Source organism: Oncorhynchus mykiss, chromosome 30 (assembly GCF_057628025.1).
Source record: "Oncorhynchus mykiss isolate SJ-2025 chromosome 30, ASM5762802v1, whole genome shotgun sequence".
NCBI classification, from domain to species: Eukaryota; Metazoa; Chordata; class Actinopteri; order Salmoniformes; family Salmonidae; genus Oncorhynchus; species Oncorhynchus mykiss.
The window spans coordinates 18,250,557-18,263,612 of record NC_143051.1 but is presented as its reverse complement, the minus strand read 5'-3'; positions in this window follow the sequence as shown (position 1 = coordinate 18,263,612).

The window sequence follows — 13,056 nt, the reverse complement described above, 5'->3', positions numbered from 1 at the left end:
CTGAACGGTCCACGCAGAGAATCCTCGGAGATCTACCCCACGTAATTACATCATTATATTCTGACCCATAAGAGTGGCAGTTTGGGGCAAGGCTAAGGTTAGAATAAGCATAGCTGACAAATTCACCCAAATGTATATTTCTCTCGTGTACTTTCTCTTTTTCTCTCTCTTTGAAACACGCGCCATAGTGTGTTGGCCCGTTATACTAAGTTCTAATCAATAGCCTATAATGTGTTTTGTCTATGTGTATCTTTTATCATCATTTTAGCTTTTTAGTAAATAAATATTAAACTAAGATTGGTGTGGTACGAACTCATTGGTGAGACTCGGGTCCGTGCAGATTCACGGGCTATACGACATTCAGAACGAGATTGTAAGAGGTAACTGGTTAATTAGCGGCTGTTGTAAAATCGATATTCTGATATTCTTTGAGTTAATTTGGGAAATAGAAACTCAATAAAAACTAGTTTTCCCATGGTGCCCCAGGTTAATGAGTTAATAATTGCTTGATTCAGTTAATCACGCAATTAGAAACTTGCAATAATTCGATGAGCAACAGTCGTCACATGAACTAATACAACGTCACGACATAGAGCTAGCACACCTGATTAAACGTTTTAACTTATCAACATGCCCTTGACTAGGTGAATCATGTGAGTTAGTTCAGGGCTACAACTAAATTGTGAAACATCTGGGGGTCCCAGAGGAGAGATTTGAGAAGTGCTGGCATGAGTTTGAATCTGAACCACTGCCCTTCTGAACTATTGCTATCTTTCCTGTCTCCTCTTCACTGTCCTATCTAAATAACATAAAGCACACAACAAATATGTTTAAAAGAAGGACTAAGAGACTTAGTGGCCAGCTACTCTATTTAGGATATTAACATCTGTTACGAGATACTATTTTTCCTCCAAAGCCCACATTGGTTCTCATCATCTGTTACGAGATACTATTTTTTCCTCCAAAGCACACATTTGTCCTTATCTGAGCCTTTGGGATTGATCTGAGAAGGAATTTCCCGTGGGGTAAATCAACAGTGAATTTGAAGTCCGTCTGGAATCCAGAGCCCTGACCGAGTGTCATGCCAGAGTACAAAACATGTTAGCGCCATGACAGTTGATCGATGTAAGACTTGAATGCTATGTTATGGATGTTTACTGTGTGTTAATGTGTAATTTGTGGATGTGTGTGTCTGTCAGCATGTCAATGTCAATTATTGCAGTTTCAGAACCTTTAGCCTAACCCTTGCAAACTGATTTCAGTTGAGTGTACAAGTTGCTCATATAAATAAAAGTTAACTATCATATAATCTCGGCACCCAGAACCAAATATTGTGTGGGCGCTGGTCGGGCGCTGGTCGGGCCATCTCGTCTGTCACGAGAGACTAGCCATAACATAAGGTTCATTCTGGAAGGGATATGGAGAGTTATGTCCAGAGAAGCCATAATAAGTTGATAAAACATCACGTTAGAAGATGACTGCTGAGAATAATTTGTCCTCTTGAATGTATCCCAGGGCTTCAAGTATGCACCAAAATGAATAGGAATCAACATAGCATTCCTGAATCCTAGCAAACATTGGGGAAAACAGCACAGTGAAAATACTCTGGTCTACCTCATGAGTCTCAGTGTATTGTGTCATGTGCTGTTGTTGTCTCGCCAATGCCTCATGGCGGCCATATGCGAGGCTGATAGGTTCATTGTGACTGTGAAAGCTGCCCACTGGGTACACTACATATTTTCAACGTGGATAATTGGATAATAATTTGGTAGAGACGTTGATCAATGAGATTACAACCTATATTCACCCACTTAAAAAGACAACCAAAGGTTAGTTGAATTTCCAATGTGTTATCACTCTGATTTCCACCATCTAAAAGCACAACCAAATTCCAATGGAAAAACAACATCTGATTTTTGGTTTAGTTTCACATTCAACCATTTAAAATCACAGCAAAATTCAAATGGGAATACAATGTCAGATATTTTGTTTATTTATACAACAGATTACTGTGATATCACTGTACTTCATCCACAGTAATAGCAGAACCACTTGTCCTTGATTGCAGTAGAGATTACATTAAAAGTGCATGCTGCAAGTGATCAATGCCGTTCGAGATTCTGCGCAGATTTTTACAGCAATTGTGAAGATCTCCACAGATCTGCGATGACCTCTGCATGCTATCGTGAAGATGCACGCTTTTTATGGTTACGCAAGAAGAAATGTATAGTCATAGTAACCTCCAAATGTGGCCGTGGATGTGTTACTCACCCAAACATCAACATTTAAAGGAGATTTATCTACTGCTTGGATAGTTACATTTGAGCCACTGGCTTAATCCCATAATTTAACTTTTATTTTTGGTTGAGTTGGAGACGTTGATGCACTTTAAATAAAGTTTGACTTGAATTTGCCCAATTCTTTAACTTAGATTTTTGGTGGAGATGGAAACGTGAATCCAACATACACATTTTTAATTTGTAGACAAACTGGAATTCAAGCCAGACTAAGTCAGTGGCACAGATGGAACTATCCAAGCAGAAGATACATCTCCTTCAAATGTTGATATTTGGTTGCGTTGACAACCAAACACAATTCAATATCACTTAATATCATTACATTTCAAATCAACCATAGCTTCAAATCCTAGGTCTATTGTATTGTCTATTATTTAGTTGAATTCTGGTTTGAATTCTAACAATTGCTGTTGATAACGTTGCAAATGTTATATAGGCCTAAATATCATAGTTAATCAGGGCTGGGTTTGGTTAAAACCTTGAATTGGGAGACCAAAGGGTAGCTGTACATAGATCAATTCTCTAGCTGAAGGTCCTGCACAGAAAACAGTTTTTTTTTATATCTGATAGTGGATATAAAAAAGCCGGATGTTGGCTTGTCTATGTTGACATTTGGTTACCATGATGACATAATCCTCTGGTTGAAATTTCTAGCTCAAAACAACAGTTTACGTTGATTACTTTAAAAAAAAAAAGCAATATATTTTCCAAATAGATTCTATGTCACAATATGTTGACAAATTACATTGAAACAATGTTGTTTCAACCAGTTGTGCCCAGTGGGTGCTGTCTGATATCTGAAGATGTTATCTAATCAATTCTCTGATGCAATTATCTTACATAGAAATGTATAGAGATCACAACATTGTATCTGTCTCAATGGCACTGCCCGTGCACTCACTCACAGATACAACGGTGCGATCTCGACAACTGGACAGAACGAGGAAGTGGATTGAATCTTGATTCTTATGATTATCAGTCAAATTAACAAATGTATAAGGATTGATTACTATGTATAGCTTTGTAAAACTATAAATGACCATCCACTCAGCTTTCAAGTAGTTAGAAGGTCTATTTCCCTGATTTTGAAGGGGGAGCTGGCTATTGTACTGGGAGACAACCAGCAATTACAATAGATTTACGATATATGCTAACTTCAATCATCTCCAAACTGCACGCAGAGACATCAAAATGGTATCTGAAAAAAAACGGGCATCTCAAAATCTCGCAATATCCCTTTAAGTACTTCCTGTATGGCTCTATCTCTGTGTGTAACTATAGAAGACAGCAATGATAACCATGTCTGACAATGCAAACTGTGTAGTCATGTAATTCTCTAAGGAACCTTATCCATGCTGATCAGATTGCTAAAAATGACTAAATAAAGTTTGTACAGTGAACTTTTCCAGTATAACCCAAAATAGTTGATATTTTAGACATTGTTAAAAAGTTTACCAGCAACCTTATGACTGTTCGTTTTTCCACTTTCCTCAAGACAATCACCAGTGAAAGCCAGAAAAGACCAAAAGCTTGGCAGGCTGCAAATGTTGTTTCTGGAGCACGTTGGTGTTACAAAGTCAGCAACATGGCCCATATGATTAATTACATTTCATGAGATGTTTTAGTCACCTGTAGGAACTCTGACTCCTTGAGACAAACTAAACACATTTTCATTATTGAATTCATAACAGGATCAAATATTTGTTTTCTCTGCTTTTAATATCCCCATTAAACATCTGCAAGGCAAACAAATTCAGCTTATTTTGTGTGTGTGTGTGTGTGTGTGTGTGTGTGTGTGTCTGTGTGTGTGTGTGTGTGTGTGTCCATCAGCGGCTGTACTTTGCATTATGAGCGAGGCATAAAACACAATGCATTAGCTAGCGTCATTGCTAAAGCATCGTCTGCCTCGTGATGCAGACTCAAGCTGATCTCTGAACCTTGAAATACAGGCTTGATTTCATATAAACTTCCAATATGAGTTTATAGGTGTGGCAGCACCCAGAGTAAATAGACTTATATTTATTACATTTATACTTGGAGTTATTTAGAAACAAATGTCCTTGTAATGTGCAAATAGGCCAAGCCCTTTCCCATGGATTTCACATTTTCACAAGCAAACATCTAACAAGAAATGACTGCATTTCCCAGAAATCACGGAAGTGTTGAAGTGTTTAACAAATGCAGATTTGTAAAGGAATACCTCGCTACTCTGCCAACGATCACACGGCCTTGAGAATGTGTCAACCAAAACAAAGGCACACAACGGGGAAGAGAGCGGAAGAGAATCAGTTCAACATTAACAAACTGAAGAACTGGACACCCTCACAGGAGAACACGTTCTCTTCTATCCCGGAAAAACCTCAAGGTCGACCCTGTTTCAGATGTGACTAGAAAGGCTGTGGAGACATAACAAACTACACTCTCTTCTGTCTTACAGTTCTGATTCCACCGTTCCATTCCTGAGGTCTGTTTTATGTTACACTGGATCTAAGGCACCAAGGAAAACATGGTGGAACAATACATGACGGATTTTCCCTGAATGAGAAGGAAAACAAAATAGTGCTGATGGAGCCAGTGTCACACCATAAATCTCCATCTTTACCCCCCCCCCCCCCCCCCTCTTTCTCATCTCTTTAGACCCTCTCTCTTCCAGAGGCAGTGAGAGCTGTGTTGAGCTTGCAACAGTTATTGTTATATAATCAGACCTTTCTAATCTAGCCACATCATCAGCTCAAAAGCCCCAGAGCAGAGCAGAGCCAGAGCAGAGCCAGAGCAGAGCCAGCTGTCCAAACGTCTGACAACATCAGGCTCTGGATGCTCAACCCTGACGTCCCTTGACAAAATCCGGATAAATGTTTGCTTTCCTCAATCATGAAGAAGGGCGCTGTGTTTCCTCTTTTCTTAATTACATCAGGTCCTATACTGTGACACAAATGGCACCCTGTACCCTACATGCACTACTTTGACCGAAGCCCTAATGTGTGGGCCATGGTTAAAAGATAGGGTGCCATTTGGGACGAAGCCCTATTTCTTCACTTTTCCTTTTCACATGAGAAGGGTACGCAACAAATTGGTTTAGCCATACCCTGGCTGAGTATATACAGAAAGGTGGTGGCTGCTATTGCCCTGGAAGAGGTGGTCTTCACTGACATGTCCCTTAAACAATTTCAATTTGCCGCAAAATTGAAAAACAATGTAACTGGGAATAAAAATGGCACGCCCATACTCCAATATTTCACAATAATGCCTTGCGATCTGGAAGGCGGCCTTTTGCATCACCCCAATGCTCCAGATGTGGAATCCGTACCCTTACCGATATCCTGGACAGCATATCCTCGTTCCAAGATGGCGTAGCAGTAGGACGTGTTGTCGTGTTCCTTGTATATATCGTTTGTTTTCGTTTCGTTTTCGTTTTTTTCTTCACATATCTTTAAAACTTTTTGCTGAACCTCAACTTCTTCTAAATACTCTCCTGCAACCCGCCTCACCCAACGTAGCTTTTTTTCCTAAAGTATTTATATTTACTTCGGATCTGGAACCCCTCAACTGAAGCTAGCCAACTAGCCAACTAACTACCAGCTTCAGCAAAACATTGCTAGCGGTCTTCAGCTAACCGGTCAGCTAACCGGTCATCAGCTAACCTTTAGCTCGGAAAGCTCTCGCCAGTTCGAACAACGCGACTCTAACCAGAGCATAACGGACCTATCTTTTATTTTATTTTTCACCCCCGGATTCCCATCGCAAACGGAACATTTTGAGCTCCTGGGCTACAATATCCAGACCCACGACCGGTCCATTGATGTCACCGCATGAAGAGGAATAAACAGACTCCCCCCATCGCGACGTCCCCAAAGGCTAACTCTCTAGCCCTTGCTATCTCCTTGCTTGCAAATTCGGCCTGCTAACTGCTAGCTTGTTTAGCCCGGTCCGCTAACTGCTACCGTGTTTAGCACCGTCTACTAACTGTTAGCTTGTTAGCACAGGCCTGCTAACCATCTGAATCGCCGCGTCCCAAACACTCACTGAACCCATATTTACTTTCTATCCCTTTTCGATTTTTAATTTGTTTATACCTTCCGGTAACCTGCCTCACCCAATGTGATACGGAACCGCTATTATCTTTACATTTTTAGAACACACTCAAGAACCTTCAGAAGCTAACCAGCTAACTGGCTACAAGCTATTTAGTCATTGTTAGTTTTCTAACCTGGATAACACTCGCCAGTCCAGCTTCCCTGCCCCATCCACCGCTGCCCCTTGGACACTGATCACTTGGCTACATAGCTGATGCAGGCTGGACTGTCCATTAATTCACGGTAATCCATTCTGCTTGTTTATGTTTTATCTGTCGGCCCCAGCCGCACTTAGGCTCTGTGTGTAGTTAATCCGACCCTCTCTGCCTAATCTATCGCCATTCTACCTGCTGTTGTTGTGCTAGCTGATTAGCTGTTGTTGTCTCACCTACTGTTTTAGCTAGCTCTCCCAATTCAACACCTGTGATTACTGTATGCCTTGCTGTATGTCTCTCTCAAATGTCAATATGCCTTGTATACTGTTGTGCAGGTTAGTTATCATTGTTTTAGTTTACAATGGAGCCCCTAGTTCCACTCTTTATACCCCTGATACCTCCTTTGTCCCACCCCCCACACATGCGGTGACCTCACCCATTACAACCAGCATGTCCAGAGATACAACCTCTCTCATCATCACCCAGTGCCTGGGCTTACCTCCGCTGTACCCGCACCCCACCATACCCCTGTTTGCGCATTATGCCCTGAATATATTCTACCATGCCCAGAAACCTGCTCCTCTTATTCTCTGTCCCCAACGCCCTAGGCGACCAGTTTTGATAGCCTTCAGCCGCACCCTCATACTACTCCTTCTCTGTTCCGCGGGTGATGTGGAGGTAAACCCAGGCCCTGCATGTCCCCAGGCACCCTCATTTGTTGACTTCTGTGATCGAAAAAGCCTTGGTTTCATGCATGTCAACATCAGAAGCCTCCTCCCTAAGTGTGTCTTACTCACTGCTCTAGCACACTCTGCTAACCCTGATGTCCTTGCCGTGTCTGAATCCTGGCTCAGGAAGGCCACCAAAAATTCTGAGATTTCCATACCCAACTATAACATCTTCCGTCAAGATAGAACTGCCAAAGGGGGAGGAGTTGCAGTCTACTGCAGAGATAGCCTGCAAAGTAATGTCATACTCTCCAGGTCCATACCCAAACAGTTCGAACTACTAATTTTGAAAATTACTCTCTCCAGAAATAAGTCTCTCACTGTTGCCGCCTGCTACCGACCCCCCTCAGCTCCCAGCTGTGCCCTGGACACCATTTGTGAATTGATCGCCCCCCATCTAGCTTCAGAGTTTGTTCTGTTAGGTGACCTAAACTGGGATATGCTTAACACCCCGGCAGTCCTACAATCTAAGCTAGATGCCCTCAATCTCACTCAAATCATCAAGGAACCCACCAGGTACAACCCTAACTCTGTAAACAAGGGCACCCTCATTGACGTCATCCTGACCAACTGGCCCTCCAAATACACCTCCGCTGTCTACAACCAGGATCTCAGCGATCACTGCCTCATTGCCTGTATCCGCTACGGAGCCGCAGTCAAACGACCACCCCTCATCACTGTCAAACGCTCCCTAAAACACTTCTGTGAGCAGGCCTTTCTAATCGACCTGGCCCGGGTATCCTGGAAGGACATTGACCTCATCCCGTCAGTTGAGGATGCCTGGTCTTTCTTTAAAAGTAACTTCCTCACCATTTTAGATAAGCATGCTCCGTTCAAAAAATGCAGAACTAAGAACAGATATAGCCCCTGGTTCACTCCAGACCTGACTGCCCTCGACCAGCATAAAAACATCCTGTGGCGGACTGCGCTAACATCGAATAGTCCCCGCGATATGCAACTGTTCAGGGAAGTCAGGAACCAATACACACAGTCAGTCAGGAAAGCTAAAGCCAACTTCTTCAGGCAGAAGTTTGCATCCTGTAGCTCCAACTCCAAAAAGTTCTGGGACACTGTGAAGTCCATGGAGAACAAGAGCACCTCCTCCCAGCTGCCCACTGCACTGAGACTAGGTAACATGGTCACCACCGATAAATCCATGATTATCGAAAACTTCAACAAGCATTTCTCAACGGCTGGCCATGCCTTCCGCCTGGCTACTCCAACCTCGGACAACAGCTCCCCCCCCCCCGCAGCTACTCGCCCAAGCCTCTCCAGGTTCTCCTTTACCCAAATCCAGATAGCAGATGTCCTGAAAGAGCTGCAAAACCTGGACCCGTACAAATCAGCTGGGCTGGACAATCTGGACCCTCTATTCCTGAAACTATCCGCCGCCATTGTCGCAACCCCTATTACCAGCCTGTTCAACCTCTCTTTCATATCGTCTGAGATCCCCAAGGATTGGAAAGCTGCCGCAGTCATCCCCCTCTTCAAAGGGGGCGACACCCTGGACCCAAACTGTTACAGACCTATATCCATCCTGCCCTGCCTATCTAAGGTCTTCGAAAGCCAAGTCAACAAACAGGTCACTGACCATCTTGAATCCCACCGTACCTTCTCCGCTGTGCAATCTGGTTTCCGAGCCGGTCACGGGTGTACCTCAGCCACGCTCAAGGTACTAAACGATATCATAACCGCCATCGATAAAAGACAGTACTGTGCAGCCGTCTTCATAGACCTTGCCAAGGCTTTCGACTCTGTCAATCACCGTATTCTTATCGGCAGACTCAGTAGCCTCGGTTTTTCGGATGACTGCCTTGCCTGGTTCACCAATTACTTTGCAGACAGAGTTCAGTGTGTCAAATCGGAGGGCATGCTGTCCGGTCCTCTGGCAGTCTCTATGGGGGTGCCACAGGGTTCAATTCTCGGGCCGACTCTTTTCTCTGTATATATCAATGATGTTTCTCATGCTGCGGGCGATTCCCTGATCCACCTCTACGCAGACGACACCATTCTATATACTTCCGGCCCGTCCTTGGACACTGTGCTATCTAACCTCCAAACGAGCTTCAATGCCATACAGCACTCCTTCCGTGGCCTCCAACTGCTCTTAAACGCTAGTAAAACCAAATGCATGCTTTTCAACCGTTCGCTGCCTGCACCCGCACGCCTGACCAGCATCACCACCCTGGATGGTTCCGACCTTGAATATGTGGACATCTATAAGTACCTAGGTGTCTGGCTAGACTCTAAACTCTCCTTCCAGACCCATATCAAACATCTCCAATCGAAAATCAAATCAAGAGTCGGCTTTCTATTCCGCAACAAAGCCTCCTTCACTCACGCCGCCAAACTTACCCTAGTAAAACTGACTATCCTACCGATCCTCGACTTCGGCGACGTCATCTACAAAATTGCTTCCAACACTCTACTCAGCAAACTGGATGCAGTTTATCACAGTGCCATCCGTTTTGTCACCAAAGCACCTTATACCACCCACCACTGCGACTTGTATGCTCTAGTCGGCTGGCCCTCGCTACATATTCGTCGCCAGACCCACTGGCTCCAGGTCATCTACAAGTCCATGCTAGGTAAAGCTCCGCCTTATCTCAGTTCACTGGTTACGATGGCAACACCCATCCGTAGCACGCGCTCCAGCAGGTGTATCTCACTGATCATCCCTAAAGCCAACACCTCATTTGGCCGCCTTTCGTTCCAGTTCTCTGCTGCCTGTGACTGGAACGAATTGCAAAAATCGCTGAAGTTGGAGACTTTTATCTCCCTCACCAACTTCAAACATCTGCTATCCGAGCAGCTAACCGATCGCTGCAGCTGTACATAGTCTATTGGTAAATAGCCCACCCATTTTCACCTACCTCATCCCCATACTGTTTTTATTTATTTATTTTTATTTTTCTGCTCTTTTGCACACCAATCTCTACCTGTACATAACCATCTGATCATTTATCACTCCAGTGTTAATCTGCATAATTGTAATTATTTGCCTACCTTCTCATGCCTTTTGCACACAATGTATATATAGACTCCCCTTTTTTCTACTGTGTTATTGACTTGTTAATTGTTTACTCCATGTGTAACTCTGTGTTGTCTGTTCACACTGCTATGCCTTATCTTGGCCAGGTCGCAGTTGCAAATGAGAACTTGTTCTCAACTAGCCTACCTGGTTAAATAAAGGTGAAATAAATAAAAAAAATAAAATGGTTTGAGAACATTCCAAAATCTAAAGATGCAAACACATTACCAGGCAACTCCTTTTTTCTATATTTACAATTTAGAACAGCTATGCTGGTCTATGGAGTCCCCTGGGACACCCAATTACTGAAACATCCAATGATGAGATTTATAAATAAACTATCTGGGCTCCTAAAACACTGATCACTATAACATATAAACCTCTTTCGGAAAACTCATATTTTGAACTAGCCATTAAAAAAGTGTGGTCCACAGATATAATTGAATCTGAACCTTGCTTTAACTGGAACAGAATATGGAAAAATATGACCTTGGCATCCCGAACCAACAATTTATACATTTGAAGTTTGTTCACAGATTGTATTTAAGACAAAGGAAACGTTTTACGATTAAATTGGCCCCAACTCCAAACGGTTCACTGTGCCTAAATCAGTCAGACACATTCCTTCATATTATGTGGGAGTGCACTGCAGTTAAATGCTTCTGGGGCAAAGTTACAAAATTCATCTAAATATTCAATGCTTTTCATCTATTTTGTTACATAACAATAACAGCCCCTTGAATCTCTCAATCAATCAGAGAAGATTACTGCTGGCAGACAGCACTGCTATTAACTCTCTCCCATTTGACCAGTAGATGCAGTTACTATTAGAAGTTATACCATTAGATGTAGCGACAGAGAGAATTAATGGTGCTGGTCAAGGAACAATTGAGGCCTGGACAAATATACTTGACTCTGTAAAGAACAATCTCAGCTGAAGTCCTGCATGTACAAAACAATGATATATATATATACATGCAGTGGGGCAAAAAAGTATTTAGTCAGCCACCAATTGTGCCAGTTCTCCCACTTAAAAAGATGAGAGAGGCCTGTAATTTTCATCATAGGTACACTTAAACTTTGACAGACAAAATGAGAAAAAAAAATCCAGAAAATCACATTGTAGGATTTTTTATTAATTTATTTGCAAACAAGCAAGATTTCTGGCTCTCACAGACCTGTAACTTCTTCTTTAAGAGGCTCCTCTGTCCTCCACTCGTTACCTGTATTAATGGCACCTGTTTGAACTTGTTATCAGTATAAAAGACACCTGTCCACAACCTCAAACAGTCACACTCCAAACTCCACTATGGCCAAGACCAACGAGCTGTCAAAGGACACCAGAAACAAAATTGTAGACCTGCACCAGGCTGGGAAGACTGAATCTGCAATAGGTAAGCAGCTTGGTTTGAAAAAGACCAAGTCCATATTATTGCAAGAACATCTCAAATAAGCAAAGAGAAACGACAGTCCATCATTACTTTAAGACATGAAGGTCAGTCAATCCAGAAAATGTCAAGAACTTTGAAAGTTTCTTCATGTGCAGTTGCAAAAACAATCAAGCGCTATGATGAAACTATCTCTCATGAGGACCGCCACAGGAAAGGAAGACCCAGAGTTACCTCTGCTGCAGAGGAAAAGTTCATTGGAATTACCCGCCTCAGAAATTGAAGCCCAAATAAATGCTTCACATAGTTCAAGTACAGACACATCTCAACATCAACTGTTCAGAGGAGACTGCATGAATCAGGCCTTCGTGGTCGAATTGCTGCAAAGAAACCACTACTAAAGGACACCAATAACAAGAAGAGACTTGCTTGGGCCAGGAAACACGAAAAATGGACATTAGACCATGAGAAGTCCAAATTTGAGATTTTTGGTTCCAACCGCCGTATCTTTGTGAGACGCAGAGTTGGTGAACGGATGATCTCTGCATGTGTGGTTCCCACCGTGAAGCATGGAGGAGGAGGTGTGATGGTGCTTTGCTGGTGACACTGTTGGTGATTTATATAGAATTCAAGGCACACTTAACCAGCATTGCTACCACAGCATTCTGCAACAATCGCCATCCCATCTGGTTTACGCTTAGTGGGACTATCATTTGTTTTTCAACAGGACAATAACCCAACACACCTCCAGGCTGTGTAAGGGCTATTTGATCAAGAAGGAGAGTGATGGAGTGCTGCATCAGATGAACTGGTCTTTACAATCACCCGACCCCAACCCAACTGAGATGGTTTGAGATGAATTGGACCGCAGAGTGAAGGAAAAGCAGCCAAGTGCTCAGCATTTGTGGGAACTCCTTCAAGACCATTGGAAAAGCATTCCAGGTGAAGCTGGTTGAGACAATGCCAAGAGTGTGCAAAGCTGTCACCAAGGCCTATTTGGAGTTGGTGGCTACTTTGAAGAATATAAAATGTACCTTTTTTGGTTACTATATGATTCCATATGTGTTATTTCATTGTTTTGATGTCTTCACTATTATTCTACAATGTAGAAAATAGTAAAAAAAAAAAGAAAAAGCCTGGAATGAGGAGGTGTGTCCAAAGTTTTGACTGGTACTGGTTATATATACAGTGGGGAGAACAAGTATTTGATTCACTGCCGATTTTGCAGGTTTTCCTACTTACAAAGCATGTAGAGGCCTGTCATTTTTATCATAGGTACACTTCAACTGTGAGAGACGGAATCTAAAACAAAAATCCAGAAAATCACATTGTATGATCTTTAAGTAATTAATTAGCATATATACAGTACCATATATACAGTACC